At 38.8% G+C, this 14,497-nt stretch overlaps 1 pseudogene; it reads left to right on the forward strand.

Moving 5' to 3' along the window:
* The first annotated feature begins 11,397 nt into the window (after positions 1–11,397).
* Positions 11,398–12,730, forward strand: LOC129690161 (alpha-enolase-like; annotated as a pseudogene).
* The last annotated feature ends 1,767 nt before the right edge of the window (positions 12,731–14,497 follow it).

Raw genomic sequence — 14,497 nt, forward strand, 5'->3', positions numbered from 1 at the left:
GGTCCAACAATGGCTGTTAAACAATGGAAGGTACAAGGATACAGTTGTTGTTTAGCCCATGAGGCTCTGGATGAATGAGCTGGTCTTCAGTAGATGTTGGAATCCTCAAGAAGCAGGCTCTGATGCCAGTGAAGGAATGGGCTTGCCAGCAAGAGTGAGAACAAGTAGGCAAAGACATCAAGCATTTTTCTTCCATGTCTCAGCAGAAGGGTGGCTTAGGAAAATGAATACTTGACTCTAGCAATGACAGTTGGGTGTGTATGTGTGAACGCAGGCATGCTTGAGTGCATGTGTGTGTGTGTGTATGCGAGCCTTGTATGTGTATAATAAATACCTCCTTTGTTTGGACCATTCTAGTTTTTCATCTTTTAGTTAAAGAACCTTGTTATGTATCCTACCTCATTCAATATGGAGGAGTATTTTTAAGGCAAATTACTTTGATATTGAAGGACCGAAAAAGGGAAAATAAGACAAGCTAGTAAATTTTCTTTTTTTTTTAAGTTTTATTTTTCTTTTTAGTTACATTTTGTTAACTCTGTGTCCCAGCTGTATCCCGCTCCCTCATTCCCTCCCCAACCCCACACTTCCTCCTTGGTCTCCTCCCTGCCCCTTTCCAAGTCCACTGATAGGGGAGGACCTCCTCCCCTCTCATTTGACCCTGTTTTATAAGGTATCTTCAGGGCTGGCTGCAAAGTCCTCCTCTGTGGCCTAACAGGACTGCTCCTCCCCTGGGGGAGGGGGGGTCAAAGAGCCTGCCCTTGAGATCCTGTTAGAAATTTTCAATAGCTAATGTTAATAATTTATGACAAAATATTAAATATAATATAGCAAGGTTAAATCTACTAGAATTAAAATATATGATGTAATTAATTGAAATATCCATCTAAATAAATAAAATATTCTTAAACTTAAAATATTGGATCTGTGGCTGGCTGGTTGTTATGAGACTCCATGTGCCATTTTCTATGATCTGAACACTATGGTGTGTGTAAGATTCTAGGCCACTGAATCTTCATGTAAAACTCAAGGCATATTTAAGAGGGCCTCTGAAAGCCAGAAGAAGAAAACAGGAAACAACCTCAGAACCTGTCACAGAGGGCCTCTGAAAGCCTCTGCTGTGCAGACTGTCAAAGCAGATGCTGAGCCTGATGGCCAACTGTTGGGCAGAGTGAATGGAATTTTATGTAAGAAGTGGGAAATAGTAAGAGCTGCAGAGGACAGGAACTCCACAAGGAGAGCAACAGAACAAGAAAATTTGAACCCAGGGAACTTCCCGGAGACTCATTCTCCAACCAAGGACTATCCGTGGAGATAACCTAGAACCCTAACAATGCAGCCACTTCCGATGAGAACTGATAGACTAAGATCAGAAAGAAGGAGAGGAGGACCTCCCCTATCAGTGGACATGGGGAGGGGCATGCATGCAGAAAGGGGGGGGGGTTTGACCGGGAGGGGAGGAGGGAGAGGCTTATGGAGGGGATACAAAATGAATAAAGTGTAATTAATAAATGTTAAATAAAAAATTTAAAAAAAGAAAATATGATGAAATACCTAAAACTCAAAAGAAAATTTTGTTCTGTGTAAAAGACATGCAATTTAAATGTTTTGTTATGAAACGTGAAATCTTCCAAATCACTTGGCAGTCACTGTCCACTTTAAAATTAAGTATAAAATTTCATGATACAACTCTATGTACAACAACACATTTATTTCAAGCAAACTATTTGGCTTCTTGTGTTTCTGATATAACTGAAGTTTTTATTTTACTACTTTAAAATATAACAATTCAGGATGTTTGAGTTATGAATATTTTATGCAATGGGTATGTCAGAGTACATGTATGAGAATAAGTCATAGGAACATCTCTTCTAAAATTGACTGAGAATCCACTTCTCTAATAAGAAAGCAGGTTAAAAATATTGATGTGGATAGAATAAAAAGAAAAAGTGACAATGATTATCACCAAATAATTCTGTTAGGGACACAATCATGTATATGTTTTATGCAGTACTTTAGTTACACCTATGTTATTAGAAAACTTTGAAAGAATCATCACTGTCATAAGCAATGAAGACATAAGATAAAAATCTCTCACTTCAAAGTCCTGGAACAAAACCCAGAGGGGTAACTGATTAGGCTGAGATCATTCTTCTCAAATACTTAGATTAGCAGGGGCTTTGAAGTCATCCTGATTAAATGAATTTACAGGGAGAGCATCTTCTCTTCACTATTTTATGGAATGCCTGAATATTTGCATCTGCTGCCATTGTCCTCAGCTGACAGAGAAAGTGACACTATGTTTCCTTGTCCTCTTGCAAATATGTAGCAGGAACATACAGTGTGTCAGGGAATGGGCCAGATTCAGTAGTAAGGGATTAATGACGATAAGCAATTAAGAAGATAGGCACCATCTTCATGGAATTTACAGTCTACTGAAGAAAATATGGACTCATTCATATAAGGTATTACTTACAGAAGTAGATCATTTGAGAATGAGTGACAGGATGACATGATTGTTACCACTAGGATGAGAAATTATCTTGCATCATGTAATAAAATTTGAGATTTGAAGTTGAACAGGTAAAATCGAAGTATGCCCCAAATAGATAGGTCAATATTGGAAGAAACATTGAACCAGGCAGAAATCCAATGGAAATTATAGCCAAAACAATGCAGTGAGTATGAGTAAGAACAGAAAAAACTTGGATGGCTGATGGAGTGGAAAGGAATCACCAAAATTTAAGATTTTTAATCCCAGCATTGGCTCCACCCAGCATTTTTAAGCATAATAAGTAGAAATATAATTTTTTCTTAATTTTTTGAATTTTTTTATTTAACTTTTATTAATTACACTTTATTCATTTTGTATTGCCCCATAGGCCCCTCCCTCCTTGCCTCCCAGTCCAAACATCCCCCACTTTCTCCATGCATGCCCCTCCCCAAGTCCACTGATAGAGGAGATCCTCCTCTCCTTCTTTCTGAGCTTAGTCTATCAGTTCTCATTGGAAGTGGCTGAATTGTCAGGATTATAGGTTATCTCAATGAATAGTCCTTGGTTGGAATATAAGTCTCTGGGAAGTTCCCTGTGTTCAAATTTTCTTGTTCTGTTGCTCTCCTTGTGGAGTTCCTGTCCTCTCCAGCTTTTACTATTTCCCATTTCTTACATAAAACTCCATTCACTCTGCCCTCTAGTTGACCATCAGGCTCAGCATCTGCTTTGACATTCTGCACAGCAGAGGCTTTCAGAGGCCCTCTGTGGCAGGTTCCAAGGTTATTTCCTGTTTTCTTCTTCTGGCTTTAAGAGGCCCTCTGTAGCATGTTCCTAGGTTGTTTCCTGTTTTCGTTTTCTTCTGATGTCCATCCTCTTTGCCTTTCAGAATGGGGATTGAACATTTGAGTTAGGGTCTTCTCTTTTGCTTACTTTGTTTAGATGTACAGATTTTAGTGGGTTTATTCTACGTTGTATGTTCATATGAGTGAGTATATACCATGTGTATCTTTTTGATTCTGGGACAACTCACTCAGGATGATCCTTTCCAGGTCCCACCATTTACCTGCAAATTTCATGATTTCCTTATTTTTCATTGCTGAGTAATACTCCATTGTATAGATGTACCACAATTTCTGCATCCATTCTTCAGTTGAGGGGCATCTGGGCTCTTTCCACATTCTGGCTATTACAAATAAAGCTGCTATAAACATGGTTGAGCAAATGTCTTTTTTGTGTATTTGAGCCTCGTTAGATATATACCTAGTAGTGGTATGGCTGGATATAGAGGAAGCGCTATTCCTAGTTGTCTGAGAAAGCACCAGATTGAGTTCCAGAGTGGTTGAACAAGTTTACATTCCCACCAGCAGTGGAGAAGGGTTCCCCTTTCTCCACAACCTTTCCAGCATGTGTTGTCACTTGAGTTTTTTATCTTGGCCATTCTGATGTGTGTAAGGTGAAATCTCAGGGTTGTTTTGATTTGCATTTCCCTAATGGCTAATGAGGTTGAACATTTCTTCAAGTGCTTCTCTGCCATTCGATATTCCTCTACAGAGAATTGTCTATTTAGCTCTGTTCCCCATTTTTTAAGTGGATTACTTGGTTTGCTGCTTTTCAGCTTCTTTAGTTCTTTATATATAGTGGATATGAGTCCTGTGTCAGATAAAGGGTTGGTGAAGATTCTTTCCCAATCTGTAGGCAGTCGCTTTGTTTTGATGACGGTGTCCTTTGCTTTACAGAGATTTTTAATTTCATGAGGTCCCATTTATTGCTTGTTGCTCTCAGAGCCTGTGTTGTTGGTGTTCTGTTCAGGAAGTTCTCTCCTGTACCAATGAGTTCTAGGGTATTCCCCAATTTTTTTTCTAGCCAATTTAATGTGTCTGGTTTTATGTTGAGATCTTTGATCCACTTGGAGTTCACTTTTGTGCAGGGTGATAAGTATGGATCTATTTTTATTTTTCTACATGTAGACATCCAGTTGGAACAGCACCATTTGTTGAAGATGCTATGTTTTTTCCATTGTATGGTTTTGGCATCTTTGTCAAAGATCAGGTGTCCATAAGTGTGCGGGTTTATTTCTGGTTCTTCTGTTCGATTCCATTGATCCACCATTCTGTTTCTAAGCCAGTACCATGCAGTTTTTATAACTGTTGCTCTATAATACAGCTTGAGATCAGGGATGGAGATACCTCCAGAAGATCTTTTATTGTAGAGGATTGTTTTAGCAATTCTCGGTTTCTTGTTATTCCATACGAAGTTGAGAATTTTTTTTTTCAAGGTCTGTAAAGAATTGTGTTAGCAATTTGATGGGAATTGCATTAAATCTGTAGATGGCTTTTGGTAAGATGGCCATTTTTACCATGTTAATCCTGCCAAGCCATGAGCATGGGAGATCTTTCCATCTTCTGAAATATTCTTCTAATTCTTTCTTCAGAGACTTGAAATTTTTTTCATACAAGTCTCTGAGTTGCTTGGTTATGGTTACACCAAGTTACTTTATGTCATTTTTGGCTATTTGAAGGGTCTTGCTTCACTAATTTCTTTCTCAGCCCTTTTGTCTTTTATATACAAGAGTGCTACTGATTTTTTTTAATTAATTTTGTATCCGGCCACTTTGCTGAAGGTGTTTATCAGCTGTAGGAGTTCCCTGGTAGAGTTTTTGGGGTCACTCATATATACTATGATATCATCTGCAAATAGTGATAATTTGACTTCTTCCTTTCCCATCTGTATCCCCTTGATCTCCTTCAACTGTCTTATTGCTCTAGCAAGGACTTCCAACACTATGTTGAAGAGATACGGAGAGAGTAGGCAGCCTTGTCTTGTCCCTGATTTCAGTGGGATTGCTTTAAGTTTCTCTCTGTTCAGTTTAATGTTGGCTATAGGCTTGCTGTATGTTGCCTTTACTATGTTTAGATATGTGCCTTGTATCCCTGATCTCTCCAATAATTTAAACATGAATGGATGTTGGATTTTGTCAAATGCTTTTTCAGCATCTAGGGAGATTATCATGTCTTTTTTTTTTCTTTCAGTTTGTTAATATGGTAGATCACATTGATGGATTTCCGTATATTGAACCACCCCTGCATACCTGAGATGAAGCCTACTTGGTCATAGTGGATAATATCTTTGATGTGTTCTTGTATTCGGTTTGCAAGTATTTTGTTAAGTATTTTTGCATCAATGTTCATAAGGGAGATTGGCCTGAAATTCTCTCTTTGTTGAGTCTTTGTGAGGTTTAGGTACCAAGGTGACTGTGGCTTCATAGAATGAGTTTGGTAATATTCCTTCTGTTTCTATTTTGTGGAATAGTTTGTAGAGAATTGGAGTTAGCTCTTCTTTGAAGGTCTGGTAGAATTCTGCACTGAAGCCATCTGGTCCTGGGCTTTTTTTTTGGATGGGAGACTTTTGATGACCGCTTCTATTTCTTTTGGGGATATAGGATTATTTAATTGATTTACCTGGTCCTGTTTCAGCTTTGGTAAGTCAAATCGATCAAGAAACTTGTCCATTTCATTTAGATTTTCAAATTTTGTGGCATATAGACTTTTGAAGTAAGTCCTAATGATTGTTTGGATTTCCTCAGTGTCTGTAGTTATGTCCCCCTTTTCATTTCTGATTTTGTTGCTTTGGGTGGTGTCTCTCTGCCTTTTAGTTAGCTTGGCTAAGGGTTTGTCGATCTTGTTGATTTTCTCAAAGAACCAGCTCTTGGTTTCATTGATTCTTTGAATTGTTTTATTTGTTTCCAATTGATTGATTTCAACCCTGAGTTTGATTATTTCCAGCCATCTACTCCTTTTTGATGTGTCTGCTTCTTCTTTTTCTAGGGTTTTTGAGTGGGCCATAAATTTGCTTGAATGAGCTGTCTCAAATTTTTTTCTGCATGTAGACATCTACTTGGACCAGCACCATTTGTTGAAGATACTGTCTTTTTTCCATTGAATCTTTTGGCTTCTTTGTCAAAAATTGAGTTTTCATAGGTGTGTGGGTTTATTTCTAGGTCTTCTTGAAGACACTTAGTGGTATGAACTTTCCTCTTAGCACTGCTTTCATTGTGTCCCACAAGTTTGGGTATGTTGTGTGTTCATTTTCATTGAGTTATAGGAAGACTTTAATTTCTTTCTTTATTTCTTTCCTGACCCAGCTGTCATTTAGTAACAGGTTGTTCAGTTTCCATGTGTGTGTAGGCTTTTTGTTATTTCTGTTATTGTTGAGGTCCAGCTTTATTCCATGATGATCAGACAAGATACAAGTGATTATTCCAATCTTCTTGTATCTGTTGAGGCTTGCTTTGTGACCCACTATATGGTCTATTTTGGAGAAGGTTCCATGAGGTGCTGAGAAGAAGTAAATTCTTTTGTGTTTGGGTGTAAAGTTCTGTAAATGTCTGTTAGGTCCATTTGATTCATGACCTGTGTTAGAGACATTGTTTTTTTGTTTCTGGTCTGGAGGCTGGTAACTGAGGGCTCCACTCTGGTCTGAAGGCTGGGTGCCTCAGTCTGGACCGGAAGCTGTGTGTCCCTGTCTGGGATGTCAGCGACTGGCAATGCTCTGGTCCAGACGCTGTGAGTGAAGCCCTCTTGAGAGACCAGGGATTCCCACAGTTTTGTCAGTCTAGTCCAATTCCAGTAGAGTCAATGCCCTCATCTGTTCTCTGCAGGTACTGCAGGCATGAAATAGCCATGTATAAGTGTAGGCAAATTCTCAAAACACTCAAATGAATGAATGAATGACCTTTTAATAAAAAAAAAATTCTGTTCAGGAAGTTGTCTCCTGTGCCAATGAGTTCTAGGCTGTTCCACACTTTTTCTTCTACAGATTTAGAGTATCTGGTTTTATGTTGAGGTCTTTGATCCACTTGGACTTTAGTTTTGTGCAGGGTGATAAATATGGATATATTTTCATTTTTCTGCATGTAGACATCCAGCTGGACTAGCAGCACCATTTGTTGAAGATGCTGTCTTTTTTCCCTTGAATGGTTTTGGCTTCTTTGTCAAAAATCTAGTATTCATAGGTGTATGGGTTTATTTCTGGGTCTTCTATTTGGTTCCATTGATCTTCCTTTCTGTTTTTATGCCAATACCATGCAGTTTTTATTACTATTGCTCTGTAGTACAGCTTGAGTTCGGGGATGGAGATACCTCCAGATGATCTGTTGTTTTACAGGATTGTTTTGGAGATTCTGGGTTTTTTGTTTCTCCATATGAAGCTGAGAATCTTTTTTTCAAGGTCTGTAAAGAATTGAGTTGGTATTTTGATGGGAATTGCATTGAATCTGTAGATTGCTTTTGGCAGGATGGCCATTTTCACAATGTTAATCCTAGCAATCCACGAACACGGGAGATCTTTCCATCTTCTGAGATCTTCTTCAATTTCTTTCTTCAGAGACTTGAAGTTTTTCTCAAACAGCTCTTTCACTTTCTTGGTTAGTGTCACTCCAAGGTACTCATAACCAAACTTTCGGCAGAGTACAGGGAATCATATGAAAGAAGGGGAGTTAGTATGATGGGGAAAGGATTGGAGCTCCACAAGGACCAAATATATCTGGGCACAGGGTCTTTTCTGAAACTGACATTCAACCAAGGACCATGTATGGATATAACCTAGAACCTCTGCTCGGATGTAGCCCATGGTATCTCAGTAACCAATTCGTTTCCCATAGTAAGGGGAACAAGGACTATTTCTAACAGGAACTCAATGGCTGGCTCTTTGACCTCCCCACTCCACAAGGGAGGAACAGTCCTGTTAGGCCTCAGAGGAGGACTTTGTAGCCAGTCCTGAAGATACCTAATAAAACAGGGTCAGATGAATGGGAAAGAGGTTCCTCCTATCAGTGGACTTGGAAAAGTGCACGGTGGAGATGAGGGAGGGAGGGTGGGATTGGGAGGGAATGAGGGAGCGGGATACAGCTGGGATACAGAGTTAATAAAATTTAACTGATAAGAAAAAAATAAAATTTAAAAAAGTTCACCTGCTTGTCTGACAATTAAACAATTAGGTAGGTATGAGTTTTCTGTTCCTTTTTTTTACTAATTTTTATTTGTATATTAATCACAGGTTATTTACTTTATATCCCAGCCATAGCCCCCTCCCTCATTCCCTCCCAATCTCACTCTCCCTCCCTCATCTTCTCCCTGCCCCTTTCCAAGTCCACTGCTAGGGGAGGTCCTCCTCCCCTTCCATCTGACCCTAGCTTATCAGGTATCTTCAGGACTGGCTTCCGTGTCCTACTCTGAGGCCTAACAAGGCTCTTCCTCCCTTGGGGTTTTGGGGGTGAGGGAGGTAAAGGAGCCAGTCATTGAGCTCATGTTAGAAATAGTTCCTGTTCCCCTTACTAGGGAAACCCACTTGGATTCTTTTTAAAACATTCAGAAAGTGTTATTAGCCATAGACATTCAGTCTTTAGTTCAATAACTACTTATTGTGCACAGATCCAGTAATTTCCATATTACAACTGCTCAGTAGATAAATAGTAACTCTTACTCTGGAAAAAAACCAGTGTGCCAAAAATTGTCTATGCTCTATTAGACTGAAGGAGGGCAAGAATTCCACAAACTCAGGAGAAATGAAAGTGACAGAACTTCCAAGTGTTTATAAATACACATAAATCCATGCATAGATTTTAAGATGTATTCTAAATTAGGTGTGCTGGTAATTCAAATTGGAAACAAGTCATATATTTTAGTATTCTGGAAATAAACTATGTTCTAACTCTGTAAATTTTTATACTCTTTAGTTACTGGATAACTATTTTGCAAGTTCCCTTTTCTCTTCTCAGGTCCTAGCCTTCGGTCCCATCCTTACTCTTAGTTTGGAGTCATAGAGTATGTGTATTTCAGGTTAATCCCAAATCCTTGTTTATCCTCTTGTCCTAAATTAATATATTACCACTGATATTACATTGCCTCACATATAGATATCATCTCTAACATGAATAATTTACAAATATGACATCTAACTTTGCTTCTTGTTGTCAAGTTCATATATCCATGTCTCTACTCTGTATACGAGTGTGTATATTTGTGTATATAAGCTTTAGGGTGAATATTTTATTTTTTGTTGTCTCTTCTTTCACATTTATTGAGTAACACACCAGAAAAATATGCCACTTCCAATAAAAATGTGATAATTTACATAAATCAGACACATTTCTGTCTATACCCACTAACAATATTCATTATCTTCTCCAAGACTGTCATTGTTAATGAATGGCTAATCTGGATTCAAAACTATTCCCTTCCACCAATAATATATTATTTCCATGAAGTCAAATGATATACCACTTCTCCTTAATACTGTCCAATGGTATCTAACTTCTCTTTGGAAAAAAATCAAGGTTCTTTCTCTGTTTTAAAAATGCTTCCATAATTGTTGCCTTCTTTCCTATGTCTCAGACTTCATCGGTTCCATTGGTTTGCGTTCACCCTACCACACTGGCCTGACTGTCTCCCAATCCTCGAGAAACTGCAGTGGTTTCTCCTGTTTTCGATGGATTCCAGAGTTACCTGCATGGGCAGGTTCTCATTTTGCTATCAGTTCACAAAATTTTGCCTTATCAAGTTGGCCTCTTTTATGTGTCCAGTAAAAATTTCAGTTATGTTCATTGTCTCTCTCTCTCTGTCTCTGTGTGTGTGTGTCTTTCTCTTTCTCTCCCTTCATAAAGTTTTTTTAAAACATGAAACTGTATTGTCCACGTATTTATTTGATTGTCCATTTTTTTCTAAAATGCATACTCTGTAGGATTAACAATTTTTGTTTGTAACAAGTATATCATTTTGGAATTTAAAATGGTTATATAGGTTTGGCTATGAAACCTATATAAACATAAATAATATTCATTTATTTATCTGTGGTCAAACATTACCTACACGCCTGTGGTGGCAAATTTAACAAAGAACAGCACAACCTTTGCCAAATATCCTATAATTTGCTTGAGCTACATGATACCATTTAAGATGTAGATGAGACAAAATGCTAAATAAAGAAAGTAAATGAAAGGGTATTTTAGAATCAGTTAATGGTTCTGATCTCTGATCCTACTGCGAACAGCAATTCAATTACTTACTGAGCACCCCCTCCGGTTACAAGAAAGTCATTCTTGGAGAAATGCTTCAGTTCTTTCCAAGGTTGAGGGCACATAGATGTAAGACACTGGGAAAAGAAATTTAAACGAAAATCTCTGTACTAAATATAGACATTCCTAGGAGTAGTTCCTCATTCTCACAATGTTGCAAGCCAATCTTGGATAGGCAGTAGATCAGCTGCTTCTTTTCTAAAGAAAATTTGACTACTGTCATACAAAGCGCAACGTCTAGTTAACCTATTTCTGTCAAACTTCTAGAGCAAAATGAGTGCTCGAAAGAGTTTTTTCTTAAAAAATCATGGTAGTTAATAATTACAGATAGTGGTTCTCAACCTGTGGATCACAACCCCTTTGGCAAACATATCTTTAAAAATTTGCATTAAGATTTACAACAGAAGCAAAATCCGAGTTATGCAGTAGCAATGAAATACTTTTATAGGAGGGGGTCACCACAACATGATGGACTTTTTTATAAAGTTACAGCATTAAAAAAAATGAGAATTACTGAGACAGACATTTGAAAATTAATGAAAATGCAAATACAAAGAAATAGAAACATTGATAGAAAATTCAGACATAAAGAAGGAATATTAGGAATTCACAGAACTGAAAGAGCGTGGGGGAGGGGTATGTGCGAGGATTTGGAGGAAAAGGGAAAATGTAATTATTAAATAATCTCAAAAATGAAATTTAAAATAGAGAGCACTTCCATGTATGGAAAATGTAGAAGAAACACTCTGGCTAAAATATCAATAACAACATAAACATTGGAGGAAACTGACTCTACAGAAAACTTCTTTTCTGCACAGCAGTCCAAGGCCAGAAATTTACCATGTCTATTCTCAAGATCTAGGCCAGAGAGATCTTTGACACTTGTGGGAATCCCACTGTTGAAATTTATCTCTATGCCACAAAAGGTCTCTTCCAAGTTGCAGAGCCCAGCGGTGCCTTCACTGGCATCTATGAGGCCCTAGAGCTCTGTGACAATGAGAAGACATGGTACACGAAAAAGGGTGTCTCAAAGGCTGTTAAGAACAGCAGTAAAACTACCACCCCTGCTCTGGTTAGCAAAAAAGTGAATGTTGTGGAGCAAGAGAGGATCAGCCAGCTGATTTTGAGATGGATGACACTGAAAACAAATCTAAATCTGATGAGAACGCCACCCTGGGAGTGTCCCTGGCTGTCTGCAAAGATGGTGTTGTGAAAAAGGCAGTGCCTCTTTTCCATCACATCGCTGAATTTGCTGGCAACCCTGAAATTATCCTGCAGGTCCCAGCTTTCAATGTGACCAACGCTGGTTCTCCTGCTGGCAACAAGCTGGCCATGCAGGAGTTCCCAGATCCTCCCTGTGGGGGTGTATTGTGTCCGGGAAACCATGTGTATCGGAGCAAAGGTTTACCACAACCTGAAGAATATCATCAAAGAGAAATACGCGAAGGATTCCACCAATGTGGGTGATGAGGGCAGATTTGCTCCTAATATCCTGGAGACCAAAGAAGTGCTGGATCTGCTGAAGATCGCAATGGCGAAGACAGGCTATACTGAGCAGGTTGTCATGAGCATGGAGGTGTTACTTGTGAGTTCTATAGGTCTGGCAAGTATGAGCCAGACTTCGAGCCATGACTGCAGCAGATGCATCATACCCGACCAGCTGGCTGATCTGTACAAGTCCTTCATCTGGGAGTATCCAGTGGTGGCCCTTTGATCAGGATGACTGGGAAGCTTGGCAGAAGTTCACTGCTAGTGCAGTCATCCAGGTTGTTGGTGAGAGAATCACAGTGACTGACCCTAGCACATTGCCAAAGCTGTGGGCGAGAAGTCCTGCAACTGCCTCCTGCTCAAAGTAAAACAAATTGACTCTGTGACTGAGTCTCTGCTGGTGTGTAAGCTGGTTCAGTCCAATAGCTGAGGTGTCATGGTGGTCCCGTTGTTCTGGGGAGACTGAGGGTCCTTTCATTGCTGACCTGATGGTGGGAGTCAGCACTAAGCAGATCAAGATGGGTGCCCCTTGACGATCTGCATGCCTGGTCAATTACAATCCCATCCTTAGAATCGAGGAAGAGCTGGGCAGCAAGGTCAAGTTTGCTGGCAGGTCCTTTAGAAACCCCCTTGTGAAGTCAAGTATGGGCTGGAGTTCCCTGGAGTCACCAGCTGCTTAGATCCTCCCTGTCCCTGATGTCATCAAGGCTGCTCAAGGCTAGTCTAGTGCTTGTCTTTTCCATATCACTGCTTCCTTAGACTCCGAAGTCATGCATGACAGATGGAGTCCTGCACGAAACCCCAGCTTTGCAATCATTGGTATGAATAATTGTTTCTGTCGCTTCATTTCTCAGCTAGTGTCTGGAGCCCTCTTATGTCCAGTATAATCAGTAGGGTGGACACAGGCAAGACCCCTCAGGGGTTCTAACCAAAAGAAGGGAAGCACATACACACCAAAAAACAAACTCTACCATCACCAATAACAAAATAACAGGAATTAACAACTACTGAATAATAATATCTCTCAATATCAATGACCTCAACTCACCAATGAAAAGACACAGCTAACAGAATGCATGAGGAAACAGGACCCATCATTCTGCTGCATACAAGAAACATTCCTCAGCCATAAAGATAGATATCTCAAAGTAAAGGGCTGTAAAAAGGCTTTTACAGCAAACACACCCAAGAAGCAAGCTGGAATAGCTAATCTGGTAGCTAATAAAATAGTTAATAAAATAGACTTTCAACCAAAATTAATCAAAAGAGATGGACAAGGACACTTCACACTTACCAAAGAAAAAATACACAAAGATGACATCTCAATTCTGAACATCTATGCCCCAAACACAGGATCACCCGCATTTGTGAAAGAAACATTACTAAAGCTTAAAATCACATATTTAACCACACACATTAATAGTGGGAGACTTCAACACCCCACTTTCACCAATAGATCATCAAAGCAGAAACTAAGAAAAGAAATAATGAAACTAAAAGATGTCATGAATCAAATGGACCTAAGAGATATCTACAGAACATTTCATCCAAACACAAAAGAATATAAATTCTTCTCAGTATCTCATGAAATCATCTCCAAAATTGACTATATATTCAATCACAAAGTGAGCCTCAGAGATACAAGAAGATTGAAATAACCCGTTGTACTATATAAGACCACCATTGTCTAAAGCCGGAACTCAACAACAACAGAAACAACAGAAAACCTACAAATCATGGAAACTGAACAACTCTACTCAGTGACCACTGTGTCATAGAAGAATGAAAGAAATAAATGAAAGCCTTTCTATAATTCAATGAAAATGAAGGCAAAACATACCCAAACTAATGGGACACAATGAAAGCAGTGCTAAGGGCAAAGTTCATAATACTAAGTGTCATAATAAAGAAATTGTAGAGTTCTCATAGTAGTAATCTAAAAGCATACCTAAAGGCTCTAGAACAAAATTCAGCAAACACACCGAAAAGGAGTAGATTGCAGGAAATAATCAAACTCAGGGTTGAAATCAATAATTTAAGAAATAAAGAGAACAAAGTAATGAATCAGTGAAACCAACAGCCGGTTCTTTGAGAAACTCAACAAGATAGAAAAACCGTTAGCCAAACTAACTAAAAGGCAGAGAGACACTATTAAGATTAATAACATAAAAAATGAAAAGTGGAACATAACAACAGATCCTAAGGAAAACCAAATAATCTTACTTCAAAAGCATATATTCTGCAAAATTGGAAATCCCAAAGGAAATGGATGATTTTCTTGATAGATTTCATTTACAAAAAACTAGATGAAGATCAGGTAAACAGTTTAAGCAATCCTATAACACCTAAGGAAATAACATCAGTCATTCAAAGTCCCCTATCCAAAAAATGGCAAGGGCCAGATGACTTCAGTGCAGATTTCTACCAGACTTTCAAAGAAGGGCGAA

Source organism: Psammomys obesus, unplaced genomic scaffold (assembly GCF_907164565.1).
Source record: "Psammomys obesus unplaced genomic scaffold, mPsaObe1.curated_primary_1811, whole genome shotgun sequence".
In the NCBI taxonomy this organism is placed as follows: domain Eukaryota; kingdom Metazoa; phylum Chordata; class Mammalia; order Rodentia; family Muridae; genus Psammomys; species Psammomys obesus.